Source organism: Pseudopipra pipra, chromosome 3, assembly GCF_036250125.1.
Source record: "Pseudopipra pipra isolate bDixPip1 chromosome 3, bDixPip1.hap1, whole genome shotgun sequence".
NCBI classification, from domain to species: domain Eukaryota; kingdom Metazoa; phylum Chordata; class Aves; order Passeriformes; family Pipridae; genus Pseudopipra; species Pseudopipra pipra.
Window position 1 is genome coordinate 2,924,668 of NC_087551.1, and position 14,031 is coordinate 2,938,698.

Below are 14,031 nucleotides of genomic sequence, written 5' to 3' on the forward strand. Positions count from 1 at the left end.
GAGGGGGGGTGAGATGGAAAGCAGAGAGCAAACAACCCTACCCAGTGAACTCCCAAAGAGCCTGCCCAACTCCAGTGTCACACACACTTTTATTTTGGCACCTGTGTCTCCCCATCAGCAAGACCTTCATTCAACAGGAAAAATACGCCTTTTTTTTTCCTCCCCCTTCTCCTTTGCTTCTGAGTGTGGCCTCTTGACGTTCAAAAGCCAAAGAGATCCCAGAATCCACTTCCTCTGAGCAAGAACACAGACTGAAGTTTAGCCTCAGGTTCTGCCTCTGCCAGCACCGCACTCTGATATTAGGAAATATCAGAGATTACAGAGAAACTGAGAGCAGCACTTCCGTGGGAAGACTGAAAAATATGAATGGCCCTTTGCAGAATGGCCCTTCCTTTCTGCAGACTTCCATTTCTAAGTTGAATTTGTCACATATTTTTCCAGCTTGTCACTGCAAGCAAGGAACTTAGTGCAGCAAGAAATTCACCGGGTTTTCCCAAATATTCCCCAAACAGTCATTGCTTCTCTCCCAGAGCATCACCGGTGTGGTACAGGGCACAGCTTCCAGGCTGGCACATGGCACTTTGCACTGGATTGCACCAGACGCAGTGGCAGGAAAAAAAAAAAATCACTGGAAACTTTGGAGTTGGAAATGGAAATTTGCAGTAATATGTGATAATGAGGAAGACGGCTCTTGTCTCTGCTGCAGAAGCCTGACCTTTTAACAGAGCAAATGTCAGGCAGAGATACACAAATGTGTTTAGACCAATATCAGTTGCTTCTCTGTGGGGGGGTGCCCACGCAGGCACATGTACAGCAAGGGATTTGCTGCCACCGTACATGCAGAAGGAGCACGGTGCTGCAGGTCACCCTTGGAGGCAGCATCCCTGGAAGTTGTGCCATCAGGTGTGAGGGGGCAGATCCTTACAGCAGAACATGGGTCCTGCATATCCCAGATTCGGTGTATCCACACCTCACACCGCCAGCTCGCACAGAGCAGGTGCTGATCTGCCTTTCCACTGGTCTGGTTTTCCTTCTCAGTTTGCTACACCTGAAACAATTCTGGTTCCCAGAGGTGCAAGAATGGACTGAGATGGCAAATGGGTCCATGAGAGACTAGTCAAGCTGTGGACCAGAGCCAAAAGCCAGAAGGGCATCTGGCTTGGGTAGGGATATAAATCCATTGTTTGGGATTCAAGGCCTAGCTTGTGGCCATCATGTGCACACCTGGAACATCCAGGAGTCTGCACACACTCTTCTCAAATAGTACTTTCGTTCCCCTGTCAATTAAGGAAGAGCTACCACTATTCTGGAAAAAAACAAAAATAAAATAAAGACCTGCTTCTTACTCTCCCCACCCTAAGATGGGGACATCTGATACAGTAACAACACAGAGCAGACCTATGTGATCCCAGGTATCCATCCACCTCTCCTCCTCAGTCCCAGGAAGTTTAATGGGACACATTTCTAAAATCCCATATACTGCCCCCAAGCGAGCCCTTAAATTAAAATCAAGTTAAATGCATCCACCCCCTTTCCTAAGCTGAGCTGCACCTACAAAAAGGAGACCAACATAACTGGCCCCTTAGCACGGAGCCACCAGGCCAGTGCATTCAACCAGTACAACCAACAACCTGCTGGCACAGACTGGAAGACATCAGACACCTTCTGGCACTGGGTTTCTCTAATCTCACGTGTAGGAGGGTGCACACAGAGCCAGAACCCTGCAATGCCACAGCAAGGCAAGATTAGTACCTGAATCCAAACACTGGGAAATGTGGGACTCCAGTGCACAAAACCCCGTGTGCCTACCCTGGAGTTCCCACTGCTGCATTTCTTGTGCTGGGGAGGAAAGCCAATATAGCACAGGCATACACATATCTGGTCATTAGCTCTGCTTTAGCCTCACAGCAGAGGTGTTATCCTTGGAAAAGGCACACCAGAGATCTGCAGGGGGGACCCCAGTATCCCCAGGTATCAGGGATGGCATGTGGATGGCACACCAAGGAGCCCGGATGGACCACCAGGGCCACAGGAAGCAGCAGCTCGTGGCTGTGAGGGAAAAGTCCAAGGAGACAGCAAAGTATAGTTACAAATTGTTGTGCTTCTCGAGTTAGTAATGCTGTTGGGGGATAGGAGAAGGTAATAAGCAGAATTTTCTAGGAAGCACGCTGAAAATAAGGTACTAAGAAAAGTCACTGAAAATGTCAGGCAAGCCAACAGGGAAAGGTCCAAGGAGCAAGCAAAAGCACAGCATATACTTTTTCATCTATTCAATCTGACCCTGGGCCCGGTGCCACAATCTTTTTAAGGTTAGTGGTGGGAAAGCTGCCTTTTGAATGTTTGCAGAGGCCTATTAACATCCTGTGCTGAGGAACCTTAAACCCCAGGTAGTATTTCAGAGGAAATGGACAGCACAAAACACAGACTGAAAATTAACCACAGCAGACCCCAGGCCTAAATAAGTTCCACTAGCCCTTTCTGAAATCACTTAAAGGCTTTCCTTCCAGTTGGACTCCTGCCCAACCACTTTAATAGGTGCAGCAGGCAGGGGGGAAAAAAAAAAGGGGGGGGGAGAAAGAAGAGAAAAATAGAAGGGAAAAAAGAAAGCGATTTGGCCCAGTAATTTAAACATTCTTTGCAAAATAATAATAAAGTAAAAAAAAAAAAAAGCAGTTTAACAAAAATTGCAAGTGTAGCAGGATCGGGAGGGTAACTTGGTGAAATTCTCTGTGGATGGCTGCAAACCTCTAATGGAAAGTTGTGTAAGTGGCTGAGGCCAAAGTAGGCATTAATTACAATGAAAAATCAGTTTAGTGCAGGCCACAACTAAATTGGAAGCTGGTCCTCTAGGTAAAACAAAGAAAGTGAACAGAAGCTTTAGATTTGATTACATGGCAATACAAGAAAAATGTGCTGTATGTTGTCTATTATTAAAGCTGCTTTTGGGCCTTCTGTGAGCGCCTAAGGGATTTTAATAAAAAATTAGTAATAACCCTGCTGCCCTGGCTCGCTGCGGCTTTTGGCGTGTTTGTGGGTACAAGGCTAGTTCTGCAGTACAAATTAAGTCACTTTAGACAAGCAACCTTGAAAGCATTATGTGATAGCAAAGTTCAAGCACCACACTTCGACTTTAAGAGGACACAGTCCCTTACTGGAGGCCAGCTCTGGGTTTAGAAGCTGAAGTACAATTTCATCAGGAAAGAAACCCTGCAACTGCTATATTTGTCTTTGATTATTCTTGGCAACAGTAGAAATACATACCCAGGTTCATAAACACTATATAAGTGTATAAAATACTGCAAAAGAGTGAGTTAATGGGAAAAAGTCACCATTAACAGATTTTTTTTTAACAAATGCTAACTCTATAACCTTCTTTACATTGATGTAATGATACTAATAACATTGTCTTTATTGCTAATATCATGGTCCTTGGCATGGCTGGATACAACTATGCCAGGAAAATTTACCTGGATTAATTTAAAAATGCCAAAAAAAACCCACTCTCACACCCTTACAGAGCTGACTTTTCCAATCCCTTTCCTAGAGATATCTATTTTAAGGTGATATTAACTACGTTCTTTATACTCCAGCACATCCATACCTCAGTGGATCCAATTCTGCTGTTAGGGCCTTTGTTACAATTTCCTTCAAACTAAAGGCAAAATCAGCTGTATGCAAAATTTTCTAACATCCAGGGAAATAAGGGCAAAAAGAAAAAAATATTGCAGGGCTACAGAGACAAGGAAACATCCAGGAGCACAACCTGTGTCTCCTTGGTGGTGGGCTGCTACTGTTGGCTGCTCCAGTGGGTCCCCATCCCTCCAGCACTACATGCTGGGGGTGGGGGTTATACAGCTCCTGGGTGGGTGAATATTTGGAATTTTTTATGTCACAGACATTGGTTATGTCCTAGAAGCACTGCCCAGCCCAAAACCCTGCCTGGGCAGGAGTGTGGTTGTACTCCTGTATTGCTAATGTTTGCTATTTTACTATGAGTTGCATCAGGTTTCCGTGATCTGTACTAAAAAGTCTCCTCCTGGGTTATTTTCTCCCCCTTCAAGCCCATGTTCACCACTCCTCTTCCTTGCATAGCACAATATGGAGAAAGCATCCAACTATTTTCTAAGGTTACCAAGCAAGAAGGAAAAGGGGAACAAAAAAATAAAACGGACAAAAAAGAAGGTGGGAGGAAGAAACAACAAAAGATTTGCCACTGGTTTAATTCCACAAATTTAAAAGCCAGCTCATTTCCTCATTTTTCAAATCTGATTCACAACTGAGTGTGTCAGGGTGACAATTTGGCAACTCTCATCCTAAACCCAGTGGCTCCATGAGCTGTTCCTGAGGTGAGTGATGTTAACAGGCATGTGCAGACCTGAGCTTCTACTTCCCATCAACATGACATGGACAAGGATGTCCCTGAGTGCTGTGGCAAGGAAAAGGGGCTCCTCTCTGTGCCATGACCTAGAAGTGACCTAGAAGAGTGCTGGAAAAGAACCAACTTTGGCTTTCAGCCCTTTGTCACACAGATGAGTTGGGCTTCAAAATCCCTTGATCCCAGTCACATGTGGCCACATGCAGGGATTCATGTCACCGTGTGCCACGCGTTCCCGACTCAGACCGACACCTTCCCTCTTTCCAGCTGCACATTCCGTGTTTCACAGTGTCAGGCAAGGCTGTCACAAGAAAGGACTATCCCAGTTTCAATGACCAGCAGGGCTGTTTTACAGCACACAACCCACACAGAACCCAATCACTTAAAAGAAGCCGTGAGGTGAACACTGAAATTAGGGTTCTTTCTGAAAATAAAACAAAACCAACACTGTAAACCTCTGAGTTCCTCTGGAGCAAAGGAGTGCTGGGGTTGGGTGGCTCACCCCCATTATGCACAGGGCTGCAAGTGATGTAGCTGGAGGACTAAGAAAAAAACCCAGAAACAAACAGTCCTCTGAACATATAACACATCTATCTATAGATACACACACACGTTTTGCAGGATATCAGAGTTTGTAATGTCTTAGTCCATCAGTGCTTGCAGACATCCCTGGAAGGTACACACAAGTCCCTTCTCTTTCTCTCCAAACCTGTTTACTTTTGCTAATGAAAAGCCGCAGCCTTTCGAGGCCGCCTGGCACCACATCTGCTCAGCGTGTGCAGGAGTGGCCTCCAGAATCAAGTCCCTTTCTCCAGCATCTCTCATGCTAAGATCTTTGAAAAAACAACGTGGAGGAGGAGAAAAAAAAAAAAAAGACAAAAAAGGAAAAAGAAGAAAAAAAAAAACCAACCAAAAACTTTTGTCTGTGGATTCAAAAGAGCCCTCTTCGTGCCAGATTCATCTACATTAAATTGGTCGCGACCTTCCAGGTGTCTTTAAGGTTGAAGTGTTTGCTGGACCATTTAAAGCTCCTCTCCCGGGCTCCTGCGACCCTCCTGACATGGAGAGCCGGGCTTTTAAGAGTGTAGCCACCTTGTCAATGCTCAGAGGTCACTAATAGCCTGCCTTGGGCCTTCCAGCGGGTCGCGTTCGGCTTGCTAGCCCAGCACAAAGGAAAAAGGAGAGGAAAGATGGGGAGGGGGGATAATTATCATTCTTCCTCTCCACCCCCCCCCACTCTCCAGGCTGAGAGTTATGCTCCATGTCACTGTGTTAATGCGCTTGCATCCAGGGAGACACATAATGCTCCTCTCAGCCCTGTTTATTAGTGAGATCCATTTGCGAAAGGCCCTTCTTTTGTACCACAATATGAATGTGCTTTGATGGCAAATAATTACGCTAGTCCTTTTGACATGAGGATCCACAGGCTGCCCTAGTTAAGCCAGTAATTAGCCTGTCCTCCTTTTTTTTTTTTTTTTTTTATTATTATTGAGAAACTACAAATTATCCTCATATGAGCACTGGCCATTGCTTTTTCTCTTTTCTATTCTGCCTCTCCCTCTCTCCCTCTCCCTTGTATCTCTCGGCACTTTGGATAAGGGGAATGCAGCTGCACTAGAGCAAGATAAAGCTCCGCCATCAAGATGATGAACAATTTGGATGAAGAGGCTTCGAGATGAACACAAAAGCTGAAGAAGTGCGGCTGATGCAGCCCCGGACAGCTGAAGAATGCTGCAGTCTGCAGATGAATAGCCCTCATTTGTGAATATACAGATTTTCCATGATGAATAAAAACTGAGTGTAGGTCACAATAAATAAACTTTTTTTTTTATCCCCCCTTCTTCTCAAATAATAATTCAGGTTCCCGGCACCAAACAGCTGTAAATTGAAGGTTGTGCTTAGTTTTCTCAACTCTCAAAGGGGATAATTAAGCTAAGCTCATATTGTTTGATATATTAGTGTAATGATGAGCTACTATATTCTGGCTTGTTTCGAGTTATTTTAGGTTTTTTTTTTTCTATTATCTTTTTTCTTAAATTACATTTCAAATACATTTTAAATGTAGAAACAGCATTTCCGAAACACAGTTGCCCTGTGTTTGGGTCTATCTGAAATGTATTCATATAACATTTAATTAAAGATGCTACATCCCCTTTTTTTTGGTAAAAAAAGCATGGAGGTAAAAAATATCGATGTTATTTGACTAGTCCTGACATAATCTCACTCAACTGCCAAACCTTATCCTTATTGGCACAAGACAGTTAGATGGGGTTGTATTCTTTATCAATACAGACAGTCATTAACCTTCTGGAACTTCAGGACTGGCATTTCTTGACAACCATAAAACCGCCTCAGCCCCCACAATTTTTTCATAATTTCATTTGAAGATCAACAGAGGGCAAATATAAATTCTGATTTTACCTGTAAACCGGGATTTACACTCACAGACTGGCAGATGTCATATTTTTAGGACAGCTGACCAGATTCTGGGGCTCCAAGAACTTTAAAATACCTGTAAGTTGAACACCTGCCTTGGGAATGAGTGTGAAAGCAAAGGAAGCCCATGAAGCTGAGTGCAGATGGAGAGCAGTGGTCCAAAACACGCTCATAAAAGTAGGATACACAGCAGTAGTAGTAGTAGTCAGTAGGACTACTCATTAAAAGCATTGTTTATCTTGTTTTCCAAGCTAGAACCACACATGAAGCCTTTTCCCCATACTCACAACCCACAAGAATTGAATAACCTCCCCTCTAAAGATCCTAAATTTCAGTTCTGTGCTACAGATTATATTAGAGAAGGAAATCAGGGAGCAGCACAGTGATTTGATTTTGAGCTTCAGTACTGAGTAGAAAGTTCTGCTAACCTAAGTCAAACAGACTCTTCCTTTTATCCACAGTTTAAGAATTAAACCCCACAGCACACTCTGCTTATATTCTAAGGCTATGGCCAAGCTTCATAACATGGTGAGAAGACACAGTTCAAATATCTCAGAAAAAAATAAGACTGTCCTACACCTTGGCCTGTTTCTGGAACCAATGTCAAGCCACATGTGTTTTATGGTTCGACAACGCGTGTGAATTGTCCCTTTGGTCTGTGGTTTGGGATCAAAGGGAGAACAGCCCCTGTGATTTTTACAGCATGCCTAGAAGGAAACTCCAGGAATCTTCCACCAAAGCCTTGAGGTGGCCCATGAGTTTTCTGAGTTGCTCAGCACAGCCAAGACCCTGTGGGGTGGGTGAGCACTGGGATGCTGCGTGGCTGGGTGCCACTGCCAGATTTTTGCAGCTTTCCCAGCTCAGCGGGATGCATCATCCTGATTTCCCAATGAGGATTTGAAGTCCCACTGTCACTTGCTTGACCTGTTGTCACACTGCAAGGAGGCAGCCCAAACTTTGAGGATTTCAGTGGGTTCAGGATCATGTTCCCCATCCTCATGACAAGCCTGGCCTGGTCTGCTCTAAAGCTTTGCCCATAATCCACTGCCCTTGTGCTCATCCCATCAAACAGCAACGAGGTGCCACCACAGATGAGGTGGGACCCAACTTCATCCTCCTGGGCACATCCACCTCCACAATACACTGTTCACAAGTGTGTTAGGAAGACCAATGAATCAGAAATTGCAAGAGGGGAGAAAGCAAAAAGAAAAAAAAAAAGAAAACTGTTCTTTTCCCCTCCATCTGGGAGAAAATTCCCACTGGCCGTTCACTCCAAGAAAACACTGCAACAATCCTGATCCAAAGGCCATTGGAGACTGTGAGTCTTTCCAGTGGCTTCAAGGGAGTTTCAACCAGGTCATCACTAAACCCAGTGACAAATAAAACTGAGGGCTCCACAGTGCTGTATATCAGAGGAAAGCAGGGAACCACACGCCATCCCCAAGGATCCCAGCTCCCAGGGCCCTGTGGGTTTCCTCACAGTGGCACTGATGGTGGTCAAACAGCCTTGGATTATCATCTAGAGCCCATCCAGTACTTAAACCGATGATGGATTTCCACTCATGCTTGCAGTAATGGCTGAACATTTATTAACTCTTTTCTCACTCATTATCTCCCTCCTTAAAAGGGTGCTCACAGCAAAACCGGGATCAATAGTTAGGAAAACAGATTTTTTCATTTGACAGTTGTGTAAAAAACACACCTTTAATTTGTATATAGCCCTGTATAGACTCTGCTTAGCAATTAAAGATTTTATTTCTTTTTTAACAACCACGTAGTTATTATTCATATTGTTGTTAGGACCCCAGAATCCTCATCAGAGGATTTTTACTATGTGTAATAAGAGAGAGGGAGAAGGCAGCTCCTGCTCTAAAGAGCTCGCAGTTTTAACATGTAAGAGACAAAGAAGTGCAGATAAACCATCCAGGAGGCAGGAGGGGTTGAGGACAATGTAAAGGTGAAAAAAAAAAACCAAACCCCTCTGTTCTGCTGTAATAAGTTCAGCCTCAGTTTATGCTACTATAGGATTTCAATATTTTTCAGATTATGCAATCTGATTTAATAATCAGTCGTTCAATACAACTCTTGTTCTTCCTTGCCTCTGCCCGAAGAGTTGATGGAGGCAAAAAGCACTTGTGCTCTCACATTCAGAAGTTAAGACTGACCCAAGGGATCATCAATCAGTAACTCACTTTAAAATTCTCTTTAAAATGTTTTACTAGCTCACTTTACTTGGCGTTTTTATCACTATTTATATCTCTAAAGCAGTGATATAATTAGTAAAGCCATTAATGTTTCTTATGTTTAGTCTTACAAAAGCTACAAATACCTATAAATCTGGCTTACAGCAAAATAAATAATGACAATAATTCTGTCAAGCATCAATATAATTTGCTGGACAGCATTGTGTAAACCAAGCAAATATCTGAACCATTAATGAGCTTAATCTGTGCCATTTAACCACCCCTCCAGTAAATTGTTCTGCAGGCCACAGTGTCCAGGTTAGTTACTTCACAGAATTCCCTCCTTTCCCAGTATTGGCTTCCTCACAAAAGTGACTGGCCTGCCTTTACCCAGTTCTGTCTTACACTCTCCTACAACCTGACTCAAAATCTCTTATCAAATGTGTGGGAAAGGAGGTTTTTTCCCCATTCTTGTAGAACTTTGAGTTCTCAGAGATGCTGATGTTCTGCATGGATCCACGTTCCTTAGGAGAAAAACCAAAATGAAACGAAACAAAAAACCCACCACCAGAAAAAATTCCCCTTTCCTTTTTTTCCCTGACAATAGTCACTTTTTCAGTGGTGAGGACGTTCACTCAGGACAAGATAAAGTCAGTTTTAAGTCTCTGCTGTGCGTGGTTCAAACCAGTGACAGGAATGTGGGTCCCAGCACCTTCCCCTTAGGGTTAGGCTCTCTCATTCAAGCCAAAATTTATGCCTCAGGCAGGAGAAACTTTTCATCTCTAAAACATCAAACCAGGATGTTGCAGAGTCCTGCTTTTTGTCATATTTCCTGTCCCTGACACAGGGATTTTTGTGAAAACTCCTGGACAGCTCAAGCCCTCAAGACTTTGAACCATGGCATGGGCCACCCTTTATTCTGCTAACACTTGATTTTCTTTAAAATTTAGTCGTTTTCACATATGCACAAAAAAGAAAATCCAACAGAAAGCACAGACCAAGCCTTGGCAAAACACTACAAGCTCCTGCTTTCTGCTTCTTCTCACCCAATGGAAATATTTTCCCCTTTTCCACGAGGTACAGACACGACCCAAACTTTCGGAACCCAAGTTGGGCTGATTCAGCAGCCCGGGGAAAACAATAAACACTGATCTAAACACAAAACCAGCACCCATGGCGTTACCATTATCAATAAGAAAATAAATATCTGCTCTCATGAGCCCCAAGTAAAAGCCCTTTTAAGTAAAAGTATTAGAAGAATATATCAGCTATAAGATATAACACAGGCGACTACCACCACAGGATGGGCATTTTTAACTTTCACTCTGAAATGACTGGATGATAAGAGAGTACAATATATATTTTGAATTCAGGGTGAGAAGATCTTTTTAATATAAGTGTTTTATGATGTAGTCATACATCATTTCTAACTAAAATGCTAAACAAAACACAGTCCCTTTCTGAAACACAGATAATGATGGATTTTTGTTATTCTGTTTTATTCCATAAGATAATTTTTCAACCCAAACTTTTATTTTATTGATGGTACAAGAAGGTCCCAGTACATCTTCTTTCATATCTGAGACACTTTCATGAAAACTGTGAGCTAAAACTCAAATGTCATTACACAGAAAGAATTCTTGGATATGTGATCATTTATTGGGATAGTCCCACGTGATGGGATTAAAGGAGATTAAAAGGACCAGGTATGTTTTGTTGATTGCTCTGGCACTTGAAAAACCCTCTGATCTCAGAGCAGGAGTTTTGTGGGTATTATTATAATAATAACGGGGATCTTGGAAGACAGGAGGTGGATAAGCAGAAGGAAACTAAATCCAATAATGTTTGTACTGTCACAAAGCCAGGATGGTTTGGGATATGATTTAATCCTATGGAGCAGAACCTACCTAACACTCCTAAGCAAGAGACAGACAAATAAACACACACAGTAAAATAGAAGCATATCTGCAAAGTGAAATCCCTCACTCTTCCCCAGGCAAAATATTGTTCTCCCTCAACTCCAAAACTCACCAATAATTGGGTTGTGTGTGCCGAGCAAGAATCCCAACAAATCTCTGCCTCCTCCACTTTATAGCCTCGGCAAAACACGACATCCAAGGAATTGCCTGTGCTTTCTGTCTCTTTCCTTGTTTGTTTTCATGTGTACTACCAAAACAGACTGTGCCAGTACCTATAAGGAACCAAAATATTTAAGCGCTGACTACTGCAAAAATATGAAACACCTTTTTTAGTACTTGGTTCAAACAGAGGGATAAAGGGGGAAGGAAAGTGGCATTCCCACCACTCCAGTGTGGAGGATGAGTGGCTGCTCACTGCCTCACTGCCTTTGCAAATGCCTTACAGTGTCTACCACAAGATAATTTCTCCCATAGTCTCTTGTCCCAGAGACTCCAAAGGTTGGCTTCACGTGCCAACCACATCCGTTTTCTTGGATCAGTTTAACAGTTTAAAGTCTCTACTCCTTGTTGTCACCAGCAAATTCTGTCCTTGTGTGGGCTAAGCCAACCTCAGAGGCTACAGATCATCACATCACACCCCTCTGACCTCACACTTCCACCTGCTCTACCACTTGTTTGTTGAAGAAGAGAGGTTTCCTTACAAGGACAAGTTCTGCCTAGCATTTGGCATGCAATGAAAAAAATAAAAGTTGAAACATTTTTTTAAAGACTGCATTTTAAAAAAAAAAAAAAAAAAAGACCTTTCCTGAAACAGTTGATGTTAGAATAGTGGTGTGAAGTTGTACAGATTTTATCACTTCTACGTGTTTCAAGAAAATGTGAATTAAAACCTCAATTTGTAACACGTGCTGTAATCCTTTCTTCTCATGAAGCCAACAGAGCAACACCGAGTTAGATGAGCTGGCCCATGGCAGACACATCTGCAGCAGAGACACAGGGCCTGCTTTTACAGCAGTTTAATAATAAATTAAAAAACCCCAGGCCTGTAGTTGTTCTTGTTTTGAGTTCTTACACTAACTACTTTGCCTATATACCTCCTGATGATTTTGGCTGTGGTGCCTAATCAGAACAATAGCTCAGAAGAAGCCAGCAGTCCTGGTTACAATTAGTTGGGACTATTTTAACTACCTGTTGGGTTGTTACAGATTTAAGAAGGACAGGCTGGTGAGAAGAGAGTTCTGGCAAAAAAACATGTCTGCTGAGTTAGGGAGGCTTTGGAATTATTTTTTTTTTTTAGATTTCCCTTTTAAGTTCAGCATCATGGTTTGCAAAGGCTGTTTTAAAAACCTAAGATACACTCCTTCCCTATTTTTCATGCCCTTTTCTGACTCTCAGCTCTCCAAGGCAGTCCATATTCCTTACTTACACACAGTGGCCAAGACAACATCCTGTCCCTGGCTGGCCTCGGAGCTCAGTCAGAACAGAAATAAAAACAATCTGAAGAACAAGTGCATCGCAGAAACAGTGTGATCTTCCCCTAAATCCTGCATGAAAAACCTCACAAAATCCACAAGGGGAAGTTTGACTGCATTAACAAGGAAAAAAAATTAAAGAGATCTGTGAAAGAAGTTCCACTTAAAATAAAAAGCAGCAGAGACCAAACTCTGAGAGTCCAGGTTTTGAATGAGCTTTCATTATTCATTGACCCAGGTTTCTTCTTTATATTATGCAGAAAGCAAAAGATTAAACTGATGCCAAAGGGAGTGGGGATGGGAGGGTGGGTGCAGTGGACAGACTGGCCCCACAGAGCTGGGGAGGGGGTGCTTTGACTGTGCTCAGGAAGAGGCTGCAGCACACTCAGAACTTCGCAGCACAAGGGTGCAGCAACTCAGCTAATTGGGGAAGATAAAAGGCAGGTTTTTATGAGACAGACACCATCATTATCGGAAATGAAGGATAAAAACTTGAGCAGCTACATCTTATTTTATCGCTGGGAAGTCTCAGAAGGAAAAAAGAATTATCAAAGTTTTTGATAGTTCCATTTAACCACAAGAAAACTATGTTAATGTAACCTTAAAGGTTTGACTACAACCTATGAAATCAAGGCAACTCACAGTTCAGGCCTCAGCTTCCTCCCTAAACCACCTGTAGTGCCCAGACTGTGTGAGGCACAAGCACTGCCTGATTGGGGAGAGTGTCACCTATATGGGCAGATCATTCTGCTGACTCCTGTAACCCCAAAACCAACACCCAGCACAGCAAACACAGCCCTTAGAGCTGCACATAAAGTGGTCTTACGTTGTCTGTGCTTTCCCTTTGTTTCATGTAATGAAAATACAAAGGCAATAAGCAGTTTCATCATAAACCAATCCAACACAAAAATTCCTTCTCCAAAGCATGGCCAGGCAGCAAGAAGCAGGCACTTTAATGGCCAAGTTTAAAAAGCCCTGCAAGTCTGAGTTCCTAATGAAAATACTGACAGACCCTTAACCACACAGCAGCGTGAGCAGGCGCCACCATAATAACCATTTAAGCCCTCTTTTCTGAGAAAGGCTTGGCCCAGCAGAGCAGGAGGAGTAAACAGGGCTGGTAACTTAATGACCTTTGAGCATTAGCAGATGGCCTTTTTACGAGCACATATTAGCAGAACATGGGAGTTTTTAATGGCCACTAACAGGTGCCAAGGCTGCTTTTCCCCCTCTCTACCTACCCACAGCCAGTAAACCACCAATCGGTCCCGCCCCATCCTTTATTTCTCTTTACACCCCAGCATCTTGGATGACACAGCAACATATGTCCTGCACCGTCCTGACAAAGCTGTAGGTTACAAAACCAAACAAGAGCACCTCACCTTTGGATAATGGTGTTGCTAGATGAGTCGTCACCACAATATCTCACCTGAGCTGTGGCCGGTTCAAGGAGGATGATCAAAATGGTTGCCCCCTTCTTTCTGGCTCGAGGGATCCAGCAGGAAATCCCAGCAGCAGGTTCCAAAGCTGTTTGAAAGCAGGAAGGAGTCAAACAAAGCCAAGGCAGGAGATTCCCTCTCTTATTTTTAACACCATAGTGTTCACCTGCAACAACCTTCCTGACCCCTTCCCAGCCCACTGCTCCCACC

General features: G+C 43.2%; 1 long non-coding RNA gene across 2 annotated transcripts in view; it reads right to left on the bottom strand.

The window, feature by feature from the left end:
• The window catches only part of LOC135412331 (uncharacterized), a 274,161-nt gene that overhangs the window by 161,674 nt on the left and 98,456 nt on the right, over positions 1–14,031 (bottom strand). For both annotated transcript variants that reach the window (XR_010429581.1, XR_010429582.1), the window contains one exon: positions 13,765–13,909. This is a non-coding gene — a long non-coding RNA (uncharacterized LOC135412331). The remainder of the gene's footprint in view (positions 1–13,764; positions 13,910–14,031) is intronic.